The sequence below is a fragment of the Physeter macrocephalus genome, chromosome 5, assembly GCF_002837175.3.
Source record: "Physeter macrocephalus isolate SW-GA chromosome 5, ASM283717v5, whole genome shotgun sequence".
In the NCBI taxonomy this organism is placed as follows: Eukaryota; Metazoa; Chordata; class Mammalia; order Artiodactyla; family Physeteridae; genus Physeter; species Physeter macrocephalus.
In genome coordinates, this window is record NC_041218.1 from 105,953,813 (window position 1) to 105,977,858 (window position 24,046).

The 24,046-nt window shown below is 47.0% G+C and overlaps 1 long non-coding RNA gene across 1 annotated transcript; it reads right to left on the reverse strand.

The window, feature by feature from the left end:
• Positions 1-290: 290 nt before the first annotated feature.
• On the reverse strand, positions 291-23,642 carry LOC114486365 (uncharacterized). Its single transcript, XR_003680013.2, has 2 exons — positions 14,464-23,642; positions 291-1,719 (listed from the first exon to the last, which is right to left on the reverse strand). It is a non-coding gene; the product is annotated as an uncharacterized lncRNA (long non-coding RNA).
• Between the last annotated feature and the right edge of the window lie 404 nt (positions 23,643-24,046).

The window sequence follows — 24,046 nt, forward strand, 5'->3', positions numbered from 1 at the left end:
TTGATACATTTTTTGTATTACATTTTCTGTCCCCCAACCAATAATTCAATGAACAGTATCACTTTCTCCTGTTCTTCTAACTTTTTGCCTTAAGACTTCCTACCGCCATCTTTCTTCAGCGTAATAGCTACTTCTTACACAAATGCTTCTTGCTGTAATTATATACAATCTTCTACAATCTTTAATGTCTGGGCCATAAATCCTGACGCTTTCCCCAACATTTAGGTAAACGTTACCTTTTCTTGTTCAGACTTTCCCCACTTAATGATTTAAGGTCAAATGACTGCTACTTATCAGACAAAGTTCTTTATTTCAATGCAAAAGAAAAGCACTTTCTAACTTGTTCTATGTCTCCTCCTGAGTAATTTCTGTTTTTTTTTCACCAACACATGGCACTAGATTGGTTATACACAGCTCTAGCTATATATTTCTAGAAGTTCTAGCTTATATTTACTAGTAATACCAATATCAGCTGCGATATTTCCTACATCAGTTATTGCTACCATCCTCATTGTGATCAAGCAGACAACAGTCATACAAGTAAAAAACACTCATCTTTTTTCTCACTTTGAGCAATAACATTTAAAAAACCTTTTGGAGAGAAACACGATCAGCTTCTCCAATTCAAATGTATCTTTGCACAATAATAAAAATGTATCAAAGCAAGCAAGTCTTTCTTCTTAAACCCTGAATCTTCCCATGAGTATTTTCACCTGCTCTGTCTTAGGACTGCTGCGGTGACCGGTTCTCAGTGACTGTGTCCGTTTTCTCAAGATGGGAGAAGGACCTTAGTCTCTAGGAAGAGCAGGCAACACCCCTACGTGGACATGGTAGCTACACCCTTGGGCATATGTTCCACTCGTACAAACCTCCGGACTAGCATTTATCAAATGGACCCATCGCTACTTCTTTCCTCGAGCCAGTCATGGTAAGTAGAAGCCATGGGCAGAGGTCATGTGCTACTCACTCTAACAGCCCCCACAGCCCCCTAGCATCAAGCAAGCACCCCGTGTTTGGTGAATCAACAAAGTGAGACACACGCTCCTCTTCCTCTGTTTTCTTCTCATAAACTCTCTAAATGGCAGGGGACACAGTAATAGGAAAACCTGGAAAACATCTGCAGAAACGTTATAGCCTACATATCTTGAATGGCTACCTATGGATCCTGAGTTGTGGGTCCCTACAGGTTATATTTATAGTTCCTGGGCTTAGGCACTTAGTTTTACCAGGAAGATAGACTATTTCAGTTCTATCCACATTGCCCTTGCTGGTCAATTTATAGACACCATCTTGTTGAAAGGAAAATGGAGAAGAAATTCTGTATCTGAATATCAAACAAGAAAAATACGAATTAATAATGAATTCAAATAAAGCAAGGTTCTTAATAAAAACATATCCACGTATCAATGAAAGAGGAATTTCAGACAGGTCAGTATAAGCAACCTAGAATTTACATACAGAAGAGTCTTCACCTCCTACAAGGAAATATGAACCTCGGTCAGGCAGATCTCTGTTGTTTATGCATTCATATGTAAGTTCTAAAGAAAGTAAGTTGCGGGTGTACAAATGAGCTCTTTTATGCTGACAGATGGAAGACCAACAGGAGAACCAGAGTCAGGACAGCAGAGGCACAGGGAAAAGTCAGAGGTACGGAGCTCCAGGAAGGGGCCGTCCGTCAGAAGCGCTTGGCATGGGTAGGGAATGATGCACAGCAATAAACTGCGGGGGGGAAAATAAACAGTAAAATATGAACGCAAACTCTGGCAAAATAAATGTCACCTTTCTCATCATCATCAAGGCCCTGGGGATTCAGCACCGCACAGAGAGTGAGGTGTCGGCCAAATCATCGTATTACTAATGTTTCCTCCACTTCCTTTCTTTTTAAAAAAATTTAATTTATTGTTTTTAATTGAAGTATAGTTGATTTACAACACTGTGTCAGTTTCAGGTGTACAGCAAAGTGGTTTAGATGTATATATGTGTGTATGCATGTGTGTATAGATATATATATATATATATGTTCTTTTTCAGATCCTTTTCTCTTATAGGTTATTACAAAATACTGAGTGCAGTTCCCTGTACTATACAGTAGGTTCCTGTTGTTTACCTATTTCATATATAGTAGTGTGTATATGTTAATCTCAAACTCCTAATTTATCCCTCCCCGCCTTCCCCTTTGTTTTCTCTGTCTGTGGGTCTGTTTCTGTTTTGTATATAAGTTCCCTTGTATCTTCCACTTCCTTTCAGTCTTTGACTATGTCAGTTATTCAAAGGGCCTGTTGATCCAACCTACACAATTCTGTCCTTGGAAGAGTTATATCATCAGCATCACTGCACTCACTGCTGTCTTGGAGGTTTTCTAATAAAATGATATGGATTTGATGCAAAACCTTGAAGTCCTTGCAGGCAGAGACAGTGACCAGGTGGTAGGAAAGCTCCTGGAAAGAGGTCTAAGTTGCTTTCAGAGCTCTAGGGAAAAATAGATAACATTTCTTCCCAATGCCTTCAGCGGTAGATCAATCAATCCAGCCTCGACAATGTGGATACTAAGCAGGGCTCAAGCATAAACTCAGAAAATACTGATTGACTTACTGAGTTGGAGACAGGCATCAACTGCATATGCATGCTGACCACTGTCTTCAAGGAGCAAACCTCTCCTGGGCCTTGCTCTTTTCCGCAGCGAGAGACTGACCATCTGATGAAGGGCCATTGGTTGCATGGAGTAGCTTAAGGCCCCGAAGGCCTCGAGGGTTAGGGATTAAAACAAAGGACAGCCATGCCTAAATTCATAGAAATTTATTTGTCTCCTAAAAATCCTTAAGACAACAGGTTAGAAGACTATTGTCAGTAAAGAAATGATGGGTCTACAATCCCTATTCACTTTTTAACTAATAAAATAAAATAATGATATTTATTAAGAATCTCGAACCATTCTTGAAAAATCAAGCTGTCCATTCCTTACTTCCAGGAAGAACGTAAATTTATGTGAACCCAGAAAGAAGTTCTTATAACTCTTGATGTAAAAAAGTTGGTTTTTACGCCAAACCTGAACTTAGCCTGCAAATTAAAACTCTGAGAGACACAGAAACCTGTTTGATTATTTGTGTCAACTCACAGCTTGAGCAGTGAATTAGGAAAATAAAAAATGATATCGCCATCTGTTTTCTTAACTAAATAATTTTACTCCCTTTCATCATTCCTATTTATATGTTATTGCTTTGCAGTGGGAGGCTGGTAAATGGTTAGTCACCAGCTCTCCGGAAAAAGTAAAAGGGATACACAGACAGATAAGTTTTACTGATACAAAGGATGGGTAGCACAAAATTTACCAGTAATAATAAAATATACAATAGTCTTTGTTGTAAATTCTATATGACCAATTGATTCTCACAGAATCCTTTTATTAATTTTTGTCAAATTATTTTATCTGTAGTCAGCCTATTATTACCATTGACAAACACGTGTCTTTTTGACACAAATGTGGATTGATCGTTTTATGTTAAGGAGTAAGCTGAACATGAAACCACGAAGACAGATGTTGGAATTTGGCTTCTTTGTCAATCACATGAATGACCTTGCTGAATTGAATAGTGGTTTTTGGAAAATGGAAGAACCATTCTTCAACTTTGGCGGGATGGGGTAGGGTGGTGCTTTTCACAATGCATTGGCTATTGATGATATGCTTTTATAGTTAATCTGCATTATTAACATTTCCCAATGTTACATCCTACGCCTGGACAGAGAGCACACAGTAAATCCAGCCCTGATTTGTATAGCCTTTGCCAATGTCCATGGTGTAAATGCTCCTTCCTTGGTTGATTTCCAGGTCTCATCAGTCACTGAATGCGGTGCCGGGAAGAGGTGTGCAGTGGTGTGCTGTTATATAGCATTTTCACTGTTACATATTATCGAATCATATTGATTCAAAGCACATAACCTCAAGAACACAGAAATAGTAAAAGGTAGTAAAATAATTAGAAAGTGGTGAGTTTTTAATATCTGTTACCTTTGTTTTTAATATTATTTAATTGTGAGCTTACATACTTTACTTTTAAATAATCGTTCTACTTAGCAATTGGCTTGCAAAATTCCTAACATTTCAACAACCCGCTCTCACCAGCTGGCGTGAGCCAGGTCCAGTGCATACCTGCTCCCTGAGTTGTCACTAGGTTCTTCAATCCTCTCGCAAGTCAGGGACATGGTAGCTTGTAAATAAAGGGCTAAACGATAATTTAGCAAAAGGAAATATGTTCATAGCGTTTTTTAAAATCCTGTACTTAACTCTATCATGATTCTCATTGCTTTGCTTCTAAGTAGTACTCAATCTTTAGTTCATATTGGGTAGGTTTAATGGTTTTCAAGGTACCATATTAACAGGCTAAAAATTCAGTCCATTTTCAAAATGTATTCTGAGCAGGGACAGACTCTGCTCCCATAGTCTCCGACTTCCTTCCTTTTATGAGACGGGCCATTTGCTCACCACCCAGTTCCTGTTTTCCTGGATGCTGTGCCCTTTCCCATGGCAGCAGGAGCAGCTGCGTGGCTGCTTCTCTTGCCACAGAAGGAAAGCGGCAAGTAAACCCAAGACAAGGGCAAGAGTGCGTCCCTGGGCTTGCTCTGAAGTCCACACACCTGTAGGGTTTCAAGGGTGCTTCCCTGACAAACGAGACTCCCAGAACTGCATTTGTGTCACAAGCTTCAGTATTAACTGCTTTGTTTGGAAAGGGGCCAAGTGCTGGTTCCAATTGTAAAGTAAGATGTTAGGTGACTTTGAAGACTGTTGGTCCTGTTATAAGAAGCATCAGTGAAGCTCCTGTCCTGTCCCCTCTAAGCTCTCTGCCCAGGCCAGCTCATGGTCGGGGAACTGAGATCCCACATGCCACGTGGCACAGCCATTAGTGAGGCTCTCGTCTGTGAGCGTGAGGATCTGATTATAGCCATTTTGCCAGCAGACCGCAGAGCTGGGCCCAAAATACTTCTAGGTTTTCAGATCTTCTGCTCAGTCACACCGCCTGAGATGTCAATTATTGTTATTATTGTTATTAATTTTACATTGAGCAAATTACTGTCTTCTAATTGAGAATGGAGAGTTTATTTCTCTCATTTTATTCCCCTAATTTAGAATTTCCTTAAAGTTCTTTAGAATGGGACACTTGTTCACAAATTGAAAACCACTCAGCTAGAAACATCACCATGGTTGTCACAGTGGTGCTTTAACCTTACATGTCATTTAGAACAGGAGACAATGGCCCTTTTTCCCCTCTCTGCCTTTAAAATCCTTTGCCAATCACCTTAGAAAAGTATGCCCAAGGAAAGGCTGATTTCCTCCAGCCTGGTGTAGGAAAATGTATAAGAAAACGACAGTCATTGGACAGTTTAGTTTAAAAAATATAAGACAAATTGAGGATCTGTAATTTGAGCTCTCTGTGCATTGAGTTTTAAAATCCCCAGGGCCTTGTCATTAAAATAGCTAATAACTTGTTAATAACTTAATCATAACGAGTACTGCAAATCTTGTAAACAAACAATTCAGTGCAACTAACGGGATAGACTCTACCATCATGATCCACAACGGAGGTCCAGCTAAAACTGAAACCAGAGAGCGAGCTGGTTAGAGAGTTATGGGGGGAGATCCATATGCACAATTATACTGGTTCAGACATGCACCTATGCACTTGATTAGATATCTAAAAAGTTAATATGAAAGCTTATTCATAAGCAACAAAAAGATTGAAGAGCATAGGCCAAGGAACTACTATTTACTGTTGTTACAATTATGCAACAAAAGCTCAAACACATCACCAAAGCCCCATTCACGGTGACCTTTGTGCCATGAGGCTGAGACGTCACCCAGCTTAACCGTTCTCCTCCCACGTGTGCACCAAGCATTCACCACCTCAAACTCCACAGGCTGGGCTGGCCGTGGCTGCCAGGGAGAGAGTGACAGGCTGGACCAGGCCAAGGGACCTCAGTCCTGCACCGGGCAATGCAGAGGCCAAGTCCACCCAGCTTCACACTTGCCCTAACCAACTCTGAAGAGGCTGCATTTTGTCTATCCTAAGCTAAGCTCACCTTGGAAGGGAGAAAATGATGCTTCTTAGAGCAGAAAGTGATTTTAAATGAGATACAGGATTCCAAAGATTGATTGGTTCAACACCCAACTTCCCTAACCCTATTCTGTTATCCTCTTGGCTACGAAGATGATCAAGAAACCAAACCCTTTAGTCTCTGGGCTCTCAGTGAGCACCTTCTAATGTCAGGAGCATTTCTAGTAGTTCCTTTGGTTTCTCAAAGCAGGAAATGGGAAATGTAGGTGGGGGCCAGGCCTGAACCGAAACTGTCCCCGAGGGAGGGCGGGGCCCTGGCCGTCTCTGACTTCCAGGTGTGCGGTCGCACGGCTTTGAGTCACGCGCCTGGCCTTCACTGCCGGCACACAACCATCCCTCTGCGCTTGATCACAGCACATCTTACGTTCTCCAGACACAGGAAGGAAACCTCAGGCTACAGCCCATGTGCGGCGAAGACTGCTGGCTACCGACGCGGCGTGCATCTTCCCTCCGCATTTCCCAGTGAGCAGAGGTCCTGTGCTGACCAGCTACTCCCACAAACGCAGGCAAAGCTGACCCCACCCCAGCGGTCAGGATGCACCTGACTCACCTCCGGGGATTCCATCCTCACCCAGGGACTGGGTCGGCACAAGACCCAACCCTGGTCCCTGAGACACGAGAGGAACTCTGCAGCTGGGCGTTTCTGGGAAAGGTTCCCTTTTCCTATGAAGCTATCAGAAAAGACAGTCTCTCTTCCTCCTCTGAGACTTCCGGTGTCTGGATGGGAAGCAGGGAACAGCCATGGCGCCCTGGGTACCAGCCTGAGGAGGAAGCCAACCCCAAAGATGATCTAGGGAAAGCCTTGATGGCAGCTCTAGGCCTCAGATTCAGCACTGAAGTCTGTCCCACCAGGATTCCTAATGAGATAAGAGATCCCCTAACTGTCTGAGTAGGTTTGAGATGGGAGTTTTGCAACCTGTACTGATTATCTATTGCCACAGATCAAATGACCTCAGCACTTAGAGGCTTCAAAGCGTAAGGATTTATTTCACAGTTTGTGTGGGTCTGGAATCCGGGATGGCTCAGTTGTGTGCAATCAAGGTGTGGACCAGAGCTGTGGTCTCACCTGCAGGCTCCACTGGGGAAGCTCTGCTTCCAGTGTCACTCGGTGGCCATGCCAGGACTCAGCTCTCACGGTCAGTGGGCTGAGGGCTGCTGGCTGGAGACTCTCTCGGTCCTTGCCCCGTGGACTCTGCGTAGAGCAGATCTCAGCACGGCAGCTGGCTTTCCTTGGGGTGAGCAGGTGAGAGGCTCCAGATGGAACCCACAGACTGTTTCCACCTAGTCTCAGAGGTGACAAGTGACTTCCACTACTGCTGCCACATCCTACTCATTAGACACGAGTCCATGTTCAAGAGGAGGGCTACATAAGAGGGTGACCACAGGAGGCGGGGTCATCAGGAGCCAGGGTACCACAGGGCATCTTGACAGACGGACCTGACCAGGAGACAGCTGAGGAACGGAAGCCCGGGCCGAGATGCTGAAGGTGTGACCGCCAAGGTCTCCGATGCAGTGCTGACGCTACGGAGAACATCCCATAGGCAGAGGCCGCAGCGCTGGCACTGGCTGCCCTTCAAGACCGTTCTAGCCTCCGAGGGGCTTCAACTAGTGGGGTGGCACCTACAGGCCTGTGTGACAAGTACGGTGAGAAATGGATGAACGCCTAGAGGACAGCAGGACGGAGGGGTAGCCGTGCCAAAGACCAAAGGGCTCCCGGGCCGGAGCAGGGCGAGAACAGAGACCCCCGCCCCTGACCGTGTGAGGGCGCGCAGAGCTCACATCAGTCTGCCATCCAGGCTGGGTCCCCCCAGAGCTGGCGGAAGGGCCGGCGGCGGAAGGTGGCCTCTTGGAGCTGAGCAGACGCACGAGGGGATGGTCGTTCTACCTCTTCCGACTACTAAGTGTACACTGGTTCAAAAGGAGCTCGGGAGACGCAGAGAGATGTGGCACGCTGACCCCGGGGGCACACGCCTCCTCCTGTTTGTTCTCTTCCAGGTCAACACGGTCTTAGTGACCGTGAGTCCGGTGCTGCCAACACTTAGCGCATAAGAAGAGGAAAAAGAGGACTTGTCCCTGCGTCAGGGCCCAGGTCAGCCGGCAGAAGGCCGGGGACAGAGAGGAGGGTTGGCAGCCGTAACGGGAACACCAGCAAAGCCACCAGGACGGGAACCAAGATTCTGCAGAGGCAAGGGGCAGGGACAGGGGCATGGCTGGCACAGAAGGTTCTGGAATGGGAGAGATCAAAACAGAAGGTGTGTATGAGGACCTGTTTCACGTCTTCTCTGCCACCTTCTCACATCTGCGAACCAATCCAGTTACTATTAATTCATTGCTACTTAAGTCTTTCCATCTTATCTCTGGCCGTGCTGACTGGTGTTCAAGAAAATGTATCTTACCTCTCTGCAATGACCTAAGCGGGATATGCCACCTGTGGTACAAATCACAGAGAAGGTGCGCAGCCAAAGGTGTCCAGTGGGAGCCGCTGGCGTAGTGGGAGGAACGTTCGGGGTGGGGGCAGGCAGAGGCCGAAGGTCAGAGACGCCGTACTGCCGATGCCTGCTGGACCCACTCCGCCGCGAGACCGGGGGCCAGTGATGTAGCTGCTTCTGGCTCGGCTGCCTCCTTACAGGGTCTCCCCAGAGAGGCTGGAGCGAGAACTCGCCCGGCCTCCAGGGGCTCAGGTCTGATTTCCACCACTAACACACCGTTGCTTAGACAGAGAACGCAGGCCTAACTCCTGCTGGACTCACGAGGGGACACGCAAGAGCTTACGGCTGGCATATGAAAGTGCCTACTGAGCTCCCGCGGCTACAAACAGCTGCAGGTTCGATGGGCGTGCAGGTGAGATGTCCATGCCCACTAGGCGTGGAAACCACACCCGACACTTCACGTGCCAGCAATCCATAGCTCCCCAGAGACGAGGGAGAGCAGTACCCAGACTTCAACGCGGTGTAAAACAAATAAAACAAATGACAACAGAGGAGTCGTTTTCCCTCACTTTTTCCAAGACCTGAATCGAAGCAGGCGAATCGCCTCCTGCCTGGCTGGGCAGGAGATCCTAGTTTTTCATGCTGTAAACAATGCTCGGGACAGTGCTGCTAAATAAAAGCTCCAAGCTGGATGCATTAACCCCTGGTGCACACGTGGGCAGGAGGGCAGGGCTGGGGGACGGGAGGGGTCCTGCTACGCCTGGGCCAGGCTCTGTTCCCCCTGTGCGTCTGTGCTCTCTCTCTGGCGTCTCTGTGGGTGTGTGAGAGGGGATGAGAAAGGAAGGAGGGCAGGTGAGTCATGTCCAGGGCAGGGGAAGGTCCCTGGACATGCCCGTGGGGAGAGGAAGACATGGAGAGAATTGTCCCGGGGCAGGAGAAGGAGACGGAGTCTCCAGGCAAGAAGACAGGGAGCCTCCTGTTCTGCCGGAGGCCTGTTCATTCTCTACGCAGACCTTTGTTGGAAAGGCTCCCAAGGGCGGGGATGGGATGTATCTCCTCAGCGCTGGAGAGACCCAGGGGGAAGCTCTTCTTCTCCAGGCCGATGCAGGCCTTTAAAAGCTGAGGACCCTCCTGGTGGTCCAGTGGTTGGGACTCCGTGCTTCCACTGCGGGGGGTGCGGGTTCCATCCCTGGTTGGGGTACTAAGATCCCGCACGGCGCGCAGCGCGGCCAAAAGAATAAAAAAAGGCAGCTGCTAAATCTTGTCCTCGGTCCCCCCAGCAGGTACCGCACGCTGACACTGTCCCCGCCAAACCCAGGCAGGGGCCCGGGGGAAGCTGGGGTCTGAGGGTTTACCTAAGGTCCAGTGCGGGGCAGTCCGTGGGCCTGGCTGTCCCATCCTGTTAGGCCCCCCGAGCTCCTGGGCTGTGGTCACTCCTCACTGCCAAGGGCCACCCTCTCCCCTCAGCCCTTCCTCCCTCCCGGGCTCCCCAGGGGGACAATCCACGGTGAGGCCCGCGGGAGCGGCCACTGAAAGCTCACGGCCTCGGCCTGCGGGGCTTCAAAGCCACTCTCTTCAGAGATGACAGCTCCAGAGCTGTCTAAGCGTCGGTGTCATCTTTCCGACTAATCTGTCTAATCCTCCATTTCTGAATCCCCTACAAATTTCATTTGCATTCGGAAGCATGTCCAACGTCAAGATGATCAAACAGATTTTGAGGATGGAAAAGAAGTCTTTGTGAAAAGAGATAAAATGAATCAGGATGATTTTGCCTAGAGAAAGTTGGTAAGTAATCCAACGATTATCTTCCTTCCCCAGAAGCTGGCAGGGAGCTAGCTGTCACTTCCAAAGAAGACAGAAAAAGATCAAGTGGTTCGATGGTGGAAAAGGATGAACTTCCTAACCAGAGGGCTGCATATCTCACGTGGGAGCCAGCTGCTCCCTGGGCTGAACGCATAGAGACATTTCACCATTGGGAAAATGCAGCCCTGGATGGTACCTGCTTTCTAAGGCAATATCCCTGCACAGCTCAGGCATCCTGACGGAGGGATGCACCCAGGCTCGATGTCCTGTGTGTGTGTGTGTGTGTGTGTGTGTGTGTGTGTGTGTGTGTACAGTGAAATATACAGAACTAATATCCAACTGGAGGTGGGAATGCTATACATGGTGCTTATTAAAGTCCAAAAGAAATCCCAGGAAACAACGAAGAAAGCCTGATCTCAGACAGAGTGTGACAAGAAACAGAAACAAAATGAGTCTTTAACTCTGGCTGTTGCTAGACCCAAATTAAGCTGTTTCCCCTTCTGGTGCCTCAGTCTCCCCTTCTGCGGGACTAACGCTTGGCCACTGGCTGTAGGGTTCAAAGATTCTAATCCGTTAAGTCCCCCCGGCTCCGGAGCACAGCCTCCTTGGCGTTCACAGCTGGCCTGAGCGAGCTCAGCGATACAGCCTCTACGATCCCATCACTGCTGCGCTGTGCGGTGCTGAGTGGGCCGCCTGCGGGCACTGCAAGGACAGTTCTAATTTGAGGGACATTTGTTGGCTCCTAGCTGGCTGTCTCCACCCACACGACGCAATTCTGGCTGAAGTCTAACCACAACGTGAGTGATTAACGGGTTAAATCATTCTGCACGGGTACCCACCCGCCCGGCATTCGGAGTGCATTCACTGTTAACTGGACACAATGCGTTGAGCGTTGAGAGAGAAAAGCTGGAGGGAAGAGGCACACGCATCCCCAGGCGAGAATGGAAAGTCTGGAAACCCAGAGCCGACACCGGAGACCAGAGAGGTGAGGCGTCAACACAGAGTGAAACGAGAGGCACGTACGTGTGGGTCTCAGGTCGGAGGCCTTGGAAACGGCGCCTTCCCCAGGAAAGCCGAGAGGCTCTGCCACGTCTGTGTCAGGAGGAGGGTAGGGCGGGGGCGGGGGGAGCAGTAACTGGGGGGGGCCCCGAGCAGTGCCTCTGGGAGGCTTCTGTGGCACCTGCCGTCCGACACCTACGTGGAATCAACAGGGATTACTTCAGAAGGTTAAGCCCAGAGGCCCTCTGTCTCCCACGGAAGGTACATCACCATCACTCAGCCACGCCGGGAGCACCTCACAGCTCCAGATGCAGACACCCCTGGAACCAAGGGCAGCCACACTCAGCACTAAGCCCAGCCTCACCCGACCTCAAACCCAACCTCATCCGTCACCAAAGGCGGCCACACCTGGAACCAAATCCGCACACACCCAGCACCAAATCCAACCTCTCTAAAGTTTTAACATTTTATATACGTAGGGTCCTATCCTTGGGTTAATTTGAATATACTGTGCAGTTGCCATTTGTTTCTGAAAGGCACAAGTATTTTTAAAGGCGGAAATTATTATTAAAAGGTCCCTAAACAGCTCCGTCAAGTTAAAAGGAACTCTTTCTCTTCACATTCGTCTTTTTCAGGTTCACAGGTTTGTTTTTTAGCTTATTCTTGTCGCTTACACATCTATTACCTGTGACAGATCCAATAACCCCTAACTTGATTTACCTCTTTAAGCCCATTTATATTATCAACCTCCCCCACTGTCTGCGGTAACAGTTTTTAAACTTTGTTTTGAAAAGGATCCTGGGCTGGAGAAAGGGTGGGGATGTCCCCCAGGCCAGTCTACCTCTCAGACCGACCGGGCAGCCCTCTTTGATCTGTTCACATTGGGAGTCTATTTACAATTTTCTATAGAAATGGTTATCTTCTGCTCATAAAGTTTTTGAAAGTTAATGACAATACAACAAATGATAGGAGTTACTAGTATCCTAAATTGTGCTAAGGATTATTTCTTTAAAAAATACTGTCTTCAAGCTCTGAAGTTTAGAATCTTCTAGTAATTAATAGAGTCTACACTTCATGCCCTTCATCAGACTATTAATAAAAATATTAAGACATCATGTCTTCATCAAGAAATATATCCATTACTCCTTCTCTTGCTTCGAGTTCTTTAGACTTGGAAAAATATTAATTTCCTCATATTTACATATCATTTCCTCCCTCAAAGTGCACATAAGCCAAGGCGTCTGAATGAGTGTGGTTTGCTTGGCCCAGTAAGCACCAGACATGATAAGGCAACCCCAAGGGCAAGGCAGGTAGAAGAACATCCTCTCTACTGGACGGCTTCTTTTTGTTTACCAAGAAATTTGGGTCGAGACCCAAATCCAGCCAGCTGCAATACTACTTCAGTGCAAGTTCTAAAAGACTTTAAAATTTCTATCTCCAGCTGTCTGAATACAAAAAGAAGCTCAGCATACTCTGTTGTGGTTTGGGCTACTTTTTCAAAATTATTACCTTTTAACCTAAAGTCTAGACTTTGGTTAAAAGTTCTGCTGTAGTGCCATGTACTTTTAGTTCATGGGGATTTCTGATGGGGATGGAAGTCTGCTTTGAAACGGCCACCAAGACCACTGACCTCAAAAAATATTCAAAGTTACTGACAGGAGGAAGGGAGCTTCTGGCCTCCTCCTCAATCCACAAAACAAAAGTCTATGGACCAGAGAGAGACTCACGGCAGTTACTACCATCCATACCTCCTCTTTGTACATGTCCCTTAGAGAGGGAACTGTCCCTACCATTTTCACTCGAAAACGCCCGTCTCCCTTTTTCTGAGACCCCTGTGAGTACCAGCTGCCCACCCCCAGGCCAGGCTCTCCAAACTCGCTGGGCACAGACCTTGGTCCCTCCAGGCTGAATCGGGAGGTCCTTCCAGGGGTTAAAGTGGGCTGTCTGGCCTGGAGCTTGGCAGGATTCACCACATCTACACCGCCCTAACCATGGAGGCTCCTTAGAATTTCAACAAGGACCCTCAGTCTGAGTTCATCATCCATTTATGAAAAGAGTGGGGAGAAAGCTTGGAAGGCGGAATGGGAGTCTCATTATGCAAAAAAAAAAAAAAAAAAAACCAGGTTTATTTGCAGGAGCTTCTGATCACATTTCCTTCAAATCAGATAGTTTCTCCTTTGGGAAAGACGATGGACTGACATGAAATATTGGCTCCATCTCCTTAGCAAAGTCGATTCCCAGGCTGTGAAATGCTAAGACATTAAAATCGAGGTACTGGCTAGGGGGAAAATGCTGATCGACAGCCAGGTAGCTCTCATGAAAGGTTTAGGGACCAACGGTGCGACCACTTATCCTCGGGCGTCTTTTCCCTTTGGGGGCTGCGGCCACGAGATCAACGGCAAAATGTGAGGCTGCCCGGGAGGCTGAATGGCACCCCTGTAACGGCTGAAGCACTTGTGTCAGGGGCTTATCTCGATCCCTAGGTAAATGAAACAACAAACACTGAATGATTTTAGAATACAATTGGCCATCCCTGGCTGGTGGCCCTAGAGACCCCCATCTCTCTCTCCCTTGTAACCTGAGGGACTGGGATATCATGGTCGCACACGTCTCTGCTCACAGATACCAGGATTGCACTCTCTTTACTCGGGCTTCTCTTTTTCTCAAAGAATACCATATAGGAAAGCTCTATAAGTGGAGATCAATCTCAAACAGAGTGCTCAAAAAATGACTGAACTGTTGTCACATGATCTACTGTATAAACGCCCTGGGGTCGAGATGTCTTCCACACCAGCATCCAGCATCCAGGGGCACCATCCTGGGACTCACCCCCTTCGGTCGGGGAGACGCCGTCCCCCAGCCACACCCACCAAGCTCTCCATCACTCACACTCTCCCGAGCCTCCTTGACCACCACGCCTTTCCCACCTTCTAAACGCCCGCATCACCCCCAGAAACTATGCCTGTAGGATATCCTTGACTCACAACTGTTCATTTCCAGACTTTCTTTCTTTAGCCTAAATGTTTTCCAAGTTAATGCCATCGCGGAGGAAGCCAGGGCAGGGGTGAGAAGCAGCGCTAAGATGCAGGCCAAGCACCCAGAGGCGCGCGGACGCCGTCACTCACCCGTCCTGCCCTTCCGGTCCTCCTCCCTGTCCTCCGTGCGGGGGGGCACCAGCGGGCTGGACGGCGGGGGCTGGGGCGCAGGGGGAGCTGGTGCACGCCTCTTCTTCTTCTGTAGGTCCATCTGGGACCCCAGAGACACCTGTGAAGCACAAGGGAGGACAAACAGTCAGTGTGAGTGGGGCTGTGCAAGTGAAGGAGCTGGCCGGCGAGACGGGTACCCCGAGGAGGGCTGGCAGGTTGCCGGTCCCCTTGCTGGTTGCCCGGGAGTGGCCCTGAGGGGGTCCGGGGATGCTCAGAGATGGCCCCCAAGACCCCTAGGTGGCGGGAGGCGGGGGCTCTGCCCCGTATTTCCTCGGGGCTCCAGGCAAATCAGAAGACTTGGAAATCTCTCCTCAGCATAACTATGAGAAAGGGGATCCCGAGCTCTCACTTAAATGCAAAGAAGAACTATTCCTTCTGGAAGCTTCCCCAGGGGCCCCACGGTGTGTTCCTGCAGAGGAAGGACAGAGGGCATCTCTGGCCTTACCCCTGGCCTTTCTCTCGCTCTCCTGGCCCCACAGCCAGGGTAGCAACTGTCCACAGGCCGACCGCCCCGCACCCAGAGCCGCAGTGGGTTTGTCAGCCCATGGGCATATGGGACACCACGCTCCCACCCAGCACGGAAACCCAGCTCCTCCGGGAGACTCAGCAATGACAGAGGCACAGCTTCTAAAGGCGGCTTGTTAGGATCCAGCAGGTCTCACTGTTGAAGGGGAAATCCGTTTTGTCTGCAAGGCTGGATTCACTGATTCCAGGTCTGTTCCTGAAAGAGCGCAAACTGCCCCTCTCCTCTGCACTACGGACAAAGCCTTCCTGCATCCACCCTCACTGATGAAACTGCATGTAAAGAGCACTGCGCCACCTGCAGAGGATGTGGAAGGGACGATAAGATGCCTGTGCTTGGTTCCCCCCTGGGGGGCTTACAGCAGCCTCGGCCCTCCAGGTCCAAGGAGGCCCTGGTCCTTCAAGTGCTCGTCCTGGGAGGGGTGCTGCCAACACCACCTGCTGGGCCTCGAGTCCTGCTCTTGGAGCTCCTTGGTTTATCAGCTCAGGCTCGCAGTGGATGGAGTGCGTGTCTCCTCCTCCCAAGGAGGGGAACCTCCTCTTCTGGGCCGGACCTGCTGCTCTGTGTGCGTGTGCGTGTGCGTGTGCGTGCATCTGTGTGTGTAAAAGGTCTTTTACAACTTCATCAGTAATACATATCTATTGCAATTTTTTTTTAATTATAAAAGGAAGGAAAAAAAATCCCTTAATTGACACTCGGATTAACTACTAGCAATTGGCATACATTTTTCTGGTCTTTCTGTTTTCTTTTAAAAGTCATATTTTTTCTATCCTTCTACCACAATGCATTATAACCACCTCCTATACCTTTAAAATTCCATGTTTTATGCAAAACATGGACATGAAAAGGCAAACAGTTCCACAAGGCTGAGAGTCAAACCCGCAGCTCCTAGCCCACTCCAACAGCAGCCACTTCAAACTACTTTTCGTCTAGCATTTATTCCGTCTTTCTACATAATGAGCTTATTCTGCTGTTTCTTGACTTTTCCCATGTTAGATTTTGGCTTCCTACTCCAGAAGTTCTTTGAGACACAGGCACACACACAGACACACGACCCCACACATACTTTTCCTCCCCAGTCTTTGAAAAAACGTTAGAGCACGATGTTCAAATTAACATTCACTATTTAGTTATCCATATAGAGTTATAATAGACATTATAATTCTGAAAACGGAAATCTTCTTCAAGAGCAACTTTCTGCGGCCGAGACATATAATGTGTATGTTGACGACATTTTCTTTCTAGATGAACTTCCGTTTGCTCTGAACTTGACAACTGATTTGTTTTCTTACTTTTTCTTCTCACTGAGTTTCCTGGAAATTCCTTTACCCAGATTTTTTTATCCTTTGCTTCCTGGATCCTATGCCTTTTAAAAATTCACTTCTTCATTTTAGGGGGGCACTTTCTATCAGCTTTCTGCGACAAGATGGGTATGGGGTAAAATTCTGAGATCTTGAAAACCTAAAAATGTTTGTGTTCTCTTACACTGAGCAGTCAGCATGGTACCTGTGAGGTCTACACCGGAAAGCTCTCTCAGCATGCTCAGCTCTCACTCCACTGTCTTCCAGCCTGCAACCCTGCAGCGGGGACACCCACCCCCACCCCGACCCCAGGCTGGCTGGCTGTCTTCCTTCCTTCCACAGGCTTGAGCACCTTCTCACTCCTTGAGCCCTGGACCATCGTGGCATGCCCTGGGTGAGGCTGCTTTCACCCTCTGCTGGGTCATCCACGGACCCCAGCCACCCGTACAGCCTGCGATTCTGCAGAATGTTCTAGTACTCTTCCTCAAAGATTTTTTTCTTCCTTCTCTTTTCTCCTTTCTTTCTGGATTCCAATTAGTTGAACGCTGCAAGTTCTAAATCAATTTTCTAATCTTTCTTGAATATTCTTTTTTTAAATTGAAATACAGTTGATTTACAATGTTGTGTTAATTTCTGATGGACAGCAAAGTGATTCAGTTATATATACATTCTTTTTTATATTCTTTTTCCATTACGGTTTATCAGAGGATATTGAATATATTTCCCTGTGCTATACAGTAGGACCTTGTTGTTTATCCATCCTATATATACTAGTTCGCATCTGCTAACCCCAAACTCCCAGTCCATCCCTCTCCCTGCCTATCCCCTCGGCAACCACAAGTCTGTTCTCTACGTCTTTGAGTCTGTTTCTGTTTCATAGATAAGTTCATTTGTGTCATTTTTTTTTTTTTTTTTTTTGCGGTACGCCGGCCTCGCACTGCTGTGGCCCCTCCCGTTGCGGAGCACAGGCTCCGGACGCGCAGGCTCAGCGGCCGTGGCTCACGGGCCCAGCCGCTCCGCGGCATGTGGGATCCTCCCGGACCGGGGCACGAACCCGTGTCCCCTGCGTCGGCAGGTGGGCTCCCAACCACTGCGCCACCAGGGAAGCCCATTTGTGTCATATTTGAATATTCTTGACTAATTAACATTCCCCCCCCCCTCTTAGAAATGCCCTTTATTTCATTATCCAACTCTTCTGGTTTTTAAATTTTCAGTTACTATATTTTTAATTTCCAAGTGCTCTTTCTTGTTATATCTTTTTGAAATAGCTTCATGTATGTTTCCTGGATACATTCTCTTCTCTGAGGCTATTAATTTATATCTTTAAAAATATCCATAAAAAAAGGATGAAATGATGCCATTTGCAGCAACATGGATGGACCTAGAGATCGTCATGCTAAGTGAAGTAAGTTAGAGAAAGACAAATATCATATGATATCGCTTATATGTGGAATCTAAGAAACGATACAAATGAACTTATTTACAAAACAGAAATAGACTCACAGACATAGAAAAGAAACTTACAGTTACCGAAGAGGAAAGGCGGTGGGGAGGGATAAATTAGGAATTTGGAAGCAACGTACACACACTACTATATATAAAATAGATAAACAACAAGGGAACTACACTCAATATTTTGTAATATCTTATATGGCAAAAGAATCTGGAAAAATATATATATAACTGAATCACTTTGCTGTACACCTGAAACTAACACAACATTGTAAATCAACTATAATTCAACAGAAAGTGTCTTTATTTTCATTTTCTTTTGTTATCCACACTTTTTCTCCAAGTTCCTTTCTTCTCTCTTTGTCTTGGCCTCTTGGCTGTCACATCCTGACCTTGCCTCAATTTCTGGTGATGCTTGGCCAACTGATCCTGATTAAGTGTGTTTCTGTGGACAGCGTCTGTGGACACTCATGGGATTCCGCGTGGGAAGAAATCTGGTGGGCTCACTGGGGGATCCCCAAATGTCCATATTGGTAGGATCCTCTCTTCCAGCTTCCTGCCTGCAGGTGGCAGCTGGCCTTGCAGAGTAGGGTCCAGTGGAAAGGCCTGGGCTCTCATGCAGCACTGGGCTTCACTGCTCCCTGACGTCCTAGAGTCAGTCTCTCTCCTTTTTTTTTTTTTTTTAAACTGAAGTATAGTTGATTTACAATGTTGTGTTAGTTTCAGGTATACAACACAGTGATTCAGTTATACATATATTTATATCTATTCTTTTTCAGATTCTTTTCCCTTATATCACGGGCAGACCTGCGGCTGTCCGTGGCAGGGTAGGGCCTGGAGGCCTTGCTGCTTCACAGCCAGACAGCCCGTCCTTGGTCAGCAGCTCTCCTGCCCACTGCCGTGCAGAGGACTCACGCCCACTGTCCCGAGTCTCGTGGAGGCCGGGCCTCCTCCGATGGCCTCTCCGCCCGGCCTGCACCGCTCAACTTCTTCTGCTTTGCCAGGAATTTAGCTCCATCAACTCATCCTAGCTCCAAGTGTCTACTGACAACTGTCCTTGTTACTTCTCCCCGTCTCTTTGCCGTAGTGGACTCATGCTTTTTATTCATTTTAATGGGGTTTGGAGAGGAGAGAGCTAGACTAGCTCGTCCCATCAGCCACGTTTTCCCGTATCTTTTAAAGGCTGCCCAGCACTGCATGGATTCCTCCAGCCACAGTTCATTCAATTCACCTCCTCTTTCTTTGGTGGAATACTAAGACTGTGGTTTTGGCTGTGACAGATTAAACTCTGTAGACCTCCTTTATCTTTCCCATATGTCTTTTTCTTTCTGTTCTTTTCCTTTTTGGAGTTTCCAGTACATTTCTTGACTGCAGCCTCTGAGGTAAGGAACATGTAAGACTGGAGGAAAATCAGATTCAGAAACTGTTTCCCGATGTTAAGAATCCTTGTCACTTGGTTACCTCGCACTGAGCTCGGGATTAAAGTCACCAGGATTTTTTGAAATAAATGGTTGTCAAAGCTTTCCACTTTTCTGTTAGTATCTGCGCAGTACTCTAGTCCTTGGTTCTCCCTGGGGCCTGGGGGCCCCGGGGGTGTGTGGCTGGGCTCTTGGGATACCCTGCTCGGGGGGGACCCTGGTCAGGGGTGGGCCGCCTGCTCTTACCTCCACCTGTCATAATCCCGTCTCCCCCTTTTGTCCAGCTGCGGATGATGATGTTGAAAGGCAGAGAGCCTTGGCTCTGGTACCTGGGTTTCTTCGTTCAGGGGTGACATCCATCCATTTCATTCATCATGATGCTCAAATGCCATGGATCTTCCTGCCTGTATTATTTTCTTGTACATGCTTCTCAATCTCGTCTTAAAAGATGGTGAGAGACTGCATCATTTGTTCACTTGCTCTTTCCATTAACCAACAAGCCACTGTTGATTCCTTATGCTGCGAGAGGAAGGACAGTGGATTCAAAGACAGATAAAGTTCCTGACCTCACACTGACGTCCACCATCGAATGAAGGAAGGGAATTCTATAACATTACATGATCTTCTTTTGGCTGGAAACACTGCCAAGGGCTGTAATTTGGGGCTGACTTGGGGACATGGTTTCCTCTGAGTTCACGCTGGTTGATCAGCGCCCGCTAAGCTCCCAATGACGTCTGTATAATAATGACGTGCTCCGGATTCTGCAGAGTGCCAACATCAAGTGGGAGAGAATTAAAAAAACAAATGGATCAGGGAAGCAATTCTGGCTCACCAGCTTGGAAAAGCAATTTTACCCGTTGAAAGAAAGTTCTGGCTCACTCCTTGTTACAAGATTTGGAGAAACATCAAGACCCTCCAGTCTTTGCCAAGACGGCCCAGCTTTGCCCCTGGCTGTCCCTTTCCCAGAGATCATCACAGCCACTCGACAAACAATGGCTGGAGACGATGTGTTTTCCCGGCACACGGCTATTCCGATCAATTAAGGTAATGTCTTTGCAAAGTGTTTTGGCAAAGTCTGACGGTCCAATCAAGACAAGATCTAACGGGCAAAAGGTTTTTTTCTGCAGCTTTTGTTAGTTTAAGGTGTTTAAACAAAAGTGTTCTGGTAGATGTATTTACAGACTTCTAGAAAATATTGTTAACATTGGCAGCAACGGAGATTTATTAAACATTTACTAAGGGTGCCAACAGTATCTCATATGACTACCTCAGAGAGGTAATTTCACCACCTCTGTTTTACACAGGAAGAAATGAAAGCTTGTAGACGATGACTTGCCCAAGGTCAGACAGCTAACAAGTGGGCAGAGTGGAGATGTGACATTGGTTTAAACCCTTCTCCTAAGGTCTGGAAGAAACAACTCCTTCAGTTTTGAGTAGAAATGTCCATTCCTAGGATGCCATATGCAACTAAAGCCCAAGGAACCCTCACTGTTCTACGTGGTACAGTAACCACCTGCTGGATACATCAGAAACCAGCCTGTGCTTTACTTTAGAAAACAGTTTTAAGGCCCAATGGAAATCTAGTGCTGTTCACCTTCTAGAACTTGTACCTACCACTGTTTTCCTTCTTAGAACCAGGACATGCCGTGGCCACTTTTAGTTAGGCAGGGCTAATTTTACCCTCCATCCCCTCTAGAACTTGTACCTACCACTGTTTTCCTTCTTAGAACCAGGACATGCCGTGGCCACTTTTAGTTAGGCAGGGCTAATTTTACCCTCCATCCTCTCTGGTGACCAGTAGCCAGGAAGCGTTCCCCAGTGGCAGAATCAGAGCCCTGGATTTCTTGGTTTTTTTAGAAAGCATCCGTTCCACTGCGGCTGCTTTGGTCTCTGAATCTCATTGTGTCGGTCACGTGTAATGTGACTAGACTCAGAAAATTGTTTCAGAGGGAAGGGAAGTTCTGATGTAAAGAGATTGAGTAGGACTCTTACCATGAAACCCAGGGCCCCTGTCCCCACCTTGGCTTCTGCACCTTGCTGAGGGAGAAGCACTTGGTAGGAACATAATCAAAAGTGACCGAATGACGGTGTGTGTGTGTGTGTGTTGGGGGGGTGTGTGTCTGTGTATGTGTGTATGTGTGTGTGTGTATGTGTGTTTATTTTCCACGCTCCTCTATAGTTCTCATTTACATGCATACACATTTTCACGTTATTCTTGGAGGACGTGGACATATTCCTCTAGGTTTCAAGTGTTTAGCTACAGGAGACACATCACTAGATGTGAGGGTCTGTCTATGTTATGAGATAACATTAGTATGGTTTTCAGCACTTTGCATGGACTTATGTGTTCATTTGTTCTTTAGTTCATTCTTTCTTCCATGCATTCCTCCATCCATTTGTCCATCCAACCATCCATCCATCCATCCGTCCACCCTTCCAAGCACATGGGTACTTAGTACCAAGCTCCATGCTAGGCACCAGGCACACAGAAGTGAAAGAAGGAAAACCAGGGGCATTTCTTTCAGCCCCATTGAACAGATGGCTCATGTGGGCTGGACTGTGCTCTACTGGGTCCCTGCTTCCTTGCCTTTTCTCAAGCTGTCCTTTCAGCCTGGAATGCCCTTCCTTTCCCAACGCTTTTATCAATCTTCTGCCCCTGCTGAAATCTGCCTCACTCTTTAATGCTACTTCTCACAGAAGACCCCAGAAGTCCCCTGGGTGGCAGTTAGTCGGCCCCTCTTCCTGCCCAGATGCAGGGGACAACCCTTAGCTCCCCCTCCCTTGGTTTTAGCTCACTGCTGCCGTGCCCAGCTCCCCTGTTTGCCTCTGAGTTCTGCACAGCAAAGGGCATGATTTATTAGTCTCTGAATTTCCACAATTCCTAGCCTAGTGCTTTTGTGCTTTAGGAATCAAATGTTTGCTGAATACAAGAAAGAATGAAGCAGGTATTTTATATAAATGGAGCATGTTATGGAAGGAACTTACCAATACGAGAGCCTGTAAGCACAACACAGCCCTGGCCCTGTATTCTCATTTCTGTTTTGTGCAAAATGAAAATACTCTATTGTTTTTACTCTGACAAATGAAAGTCACATATGCGCGCTAAAGACAGTTCAAATAATAAAGGGGCATATAAAGTACTAAGTGAAACTCCTACCTCACCTCTAGCCCCCAAAGATAACCTCTGTTCAGCTTGATGTGTGTCCCCTCAGTCTGTTTTCTGTGTATCTATATATGTGAATATTTACAAAAATGAGGACATGCTCTCTTGCTGACAACTGCTCTTTTCTCCTGTGATGGTGTCCATTGTTGGGTGCGGATCTCTCCAAAGTCCTGAGGACGGGAAGGGCCCGCCCCTGCATGGACCACCCATATTTACCCGTCCTCAAGGTTTGGCATTTCTGTTATTTCCAATTCACTGCTCTTTCAAATACATTTGCAAAGAGGATCCTTACATATTTATATGTTTCCACTTTGTTGCCTTCTGATACAGCTCCATAAAATCACCGGCTCACAAGCAAAGCATTTTTAAACGAACTGAAATCAGGATCTCGAGGTGATGTCCGTGCTCCCATGTTCACTGCAGCATTATTCACAATAGCCAGCATGTGGAAATAACCTAAACGTCCATCGACAGAAGAACAGGTAAAGAAAGTGTGGTACATTCACACAACGGCAGACCATTCAGCCATGAAAAAAGAAGGAAATTCTTCCATATACCACAAGGCAGATGAAACTTGCAGACGTGGTGCTAAGTGAAATAAGTCAGACACAGAAAGACAAACACTGTATGATTCTATTTGCACGGGGATCTAATAAAATAGGCGAATTTATCAAAACAAAAATCTACAAACTGTAGATTTTCTGATGAAGCTCGTTCTGGCTGGTGTGAGGTGACACCTCGTTGTGGTTTTGATTGGCACTTATCAAAACAAAGAGTAGAATACGGTGGTTGCCAGGGGCTGGGGGAGGAGGTTGGGGAGCCACTGACCAATAGGCGTTTCAGTCAAGCACGGTGGGTGAGCTCCGGGGGTCTGCTGTGCAACCTTGCACCCAGGGTCAACAGCAATGTATATCGTACACTTAAAGATTAAGCGAGTGGGTCTCATGCTAAGTGTTCTTACGACAAGAAAATAGAATTTAAATAAAAAACATGAGACATATTGCCTAACAGACCTGCAGAGAGGCTGTATTCGTTTAAACCCTCATCAACACCCTCCTCCCTGCATTCAACAACAGAGCAGAGACAACCTTGCCGGTTATTTACCAGAGTCAATGAAAAGTGTCCTAATAACTTTTTATTATTTATTTATATTATTTTTAAAAATATCTTTATAGGAGTATAATTGCTTTACAATGGTGTGTTAGTTTCTGCTGTATAACAAAGTGGATCCGCTATACGTATACATCTATCCCCATATCCCCTCCCTCTTGCGTCTCCCTCCCTCCCACCCTCCCTCTCCCACCCCTCTAGGTGGTCACAAAGCACCGAGCTGATCTCCCTGTGCCAGTTAGCATACGGTATTTGTTTTTCTCTTTCTGACTTACTTCACTCTGTATGACAGACTCTAGGTCCATCCACCTCACTACAAATATCTCAATTTCGTTTCTTTTTATGGTTGAGTCATATTCCATTGTATACATGTGCCACGTCTTCTTTATGCATTCCTCTGTCGTTGGACACTTAGGTTGCTTCCATGTCCTGGCTATTGTAAACAGAGCTGCAGTGAACATTGTGGTACATGACTCATTTTGAATTATGGTTTTCTCAGGGTATACGCCCAGTAGTGGGGTTTGCTGGGTCATAT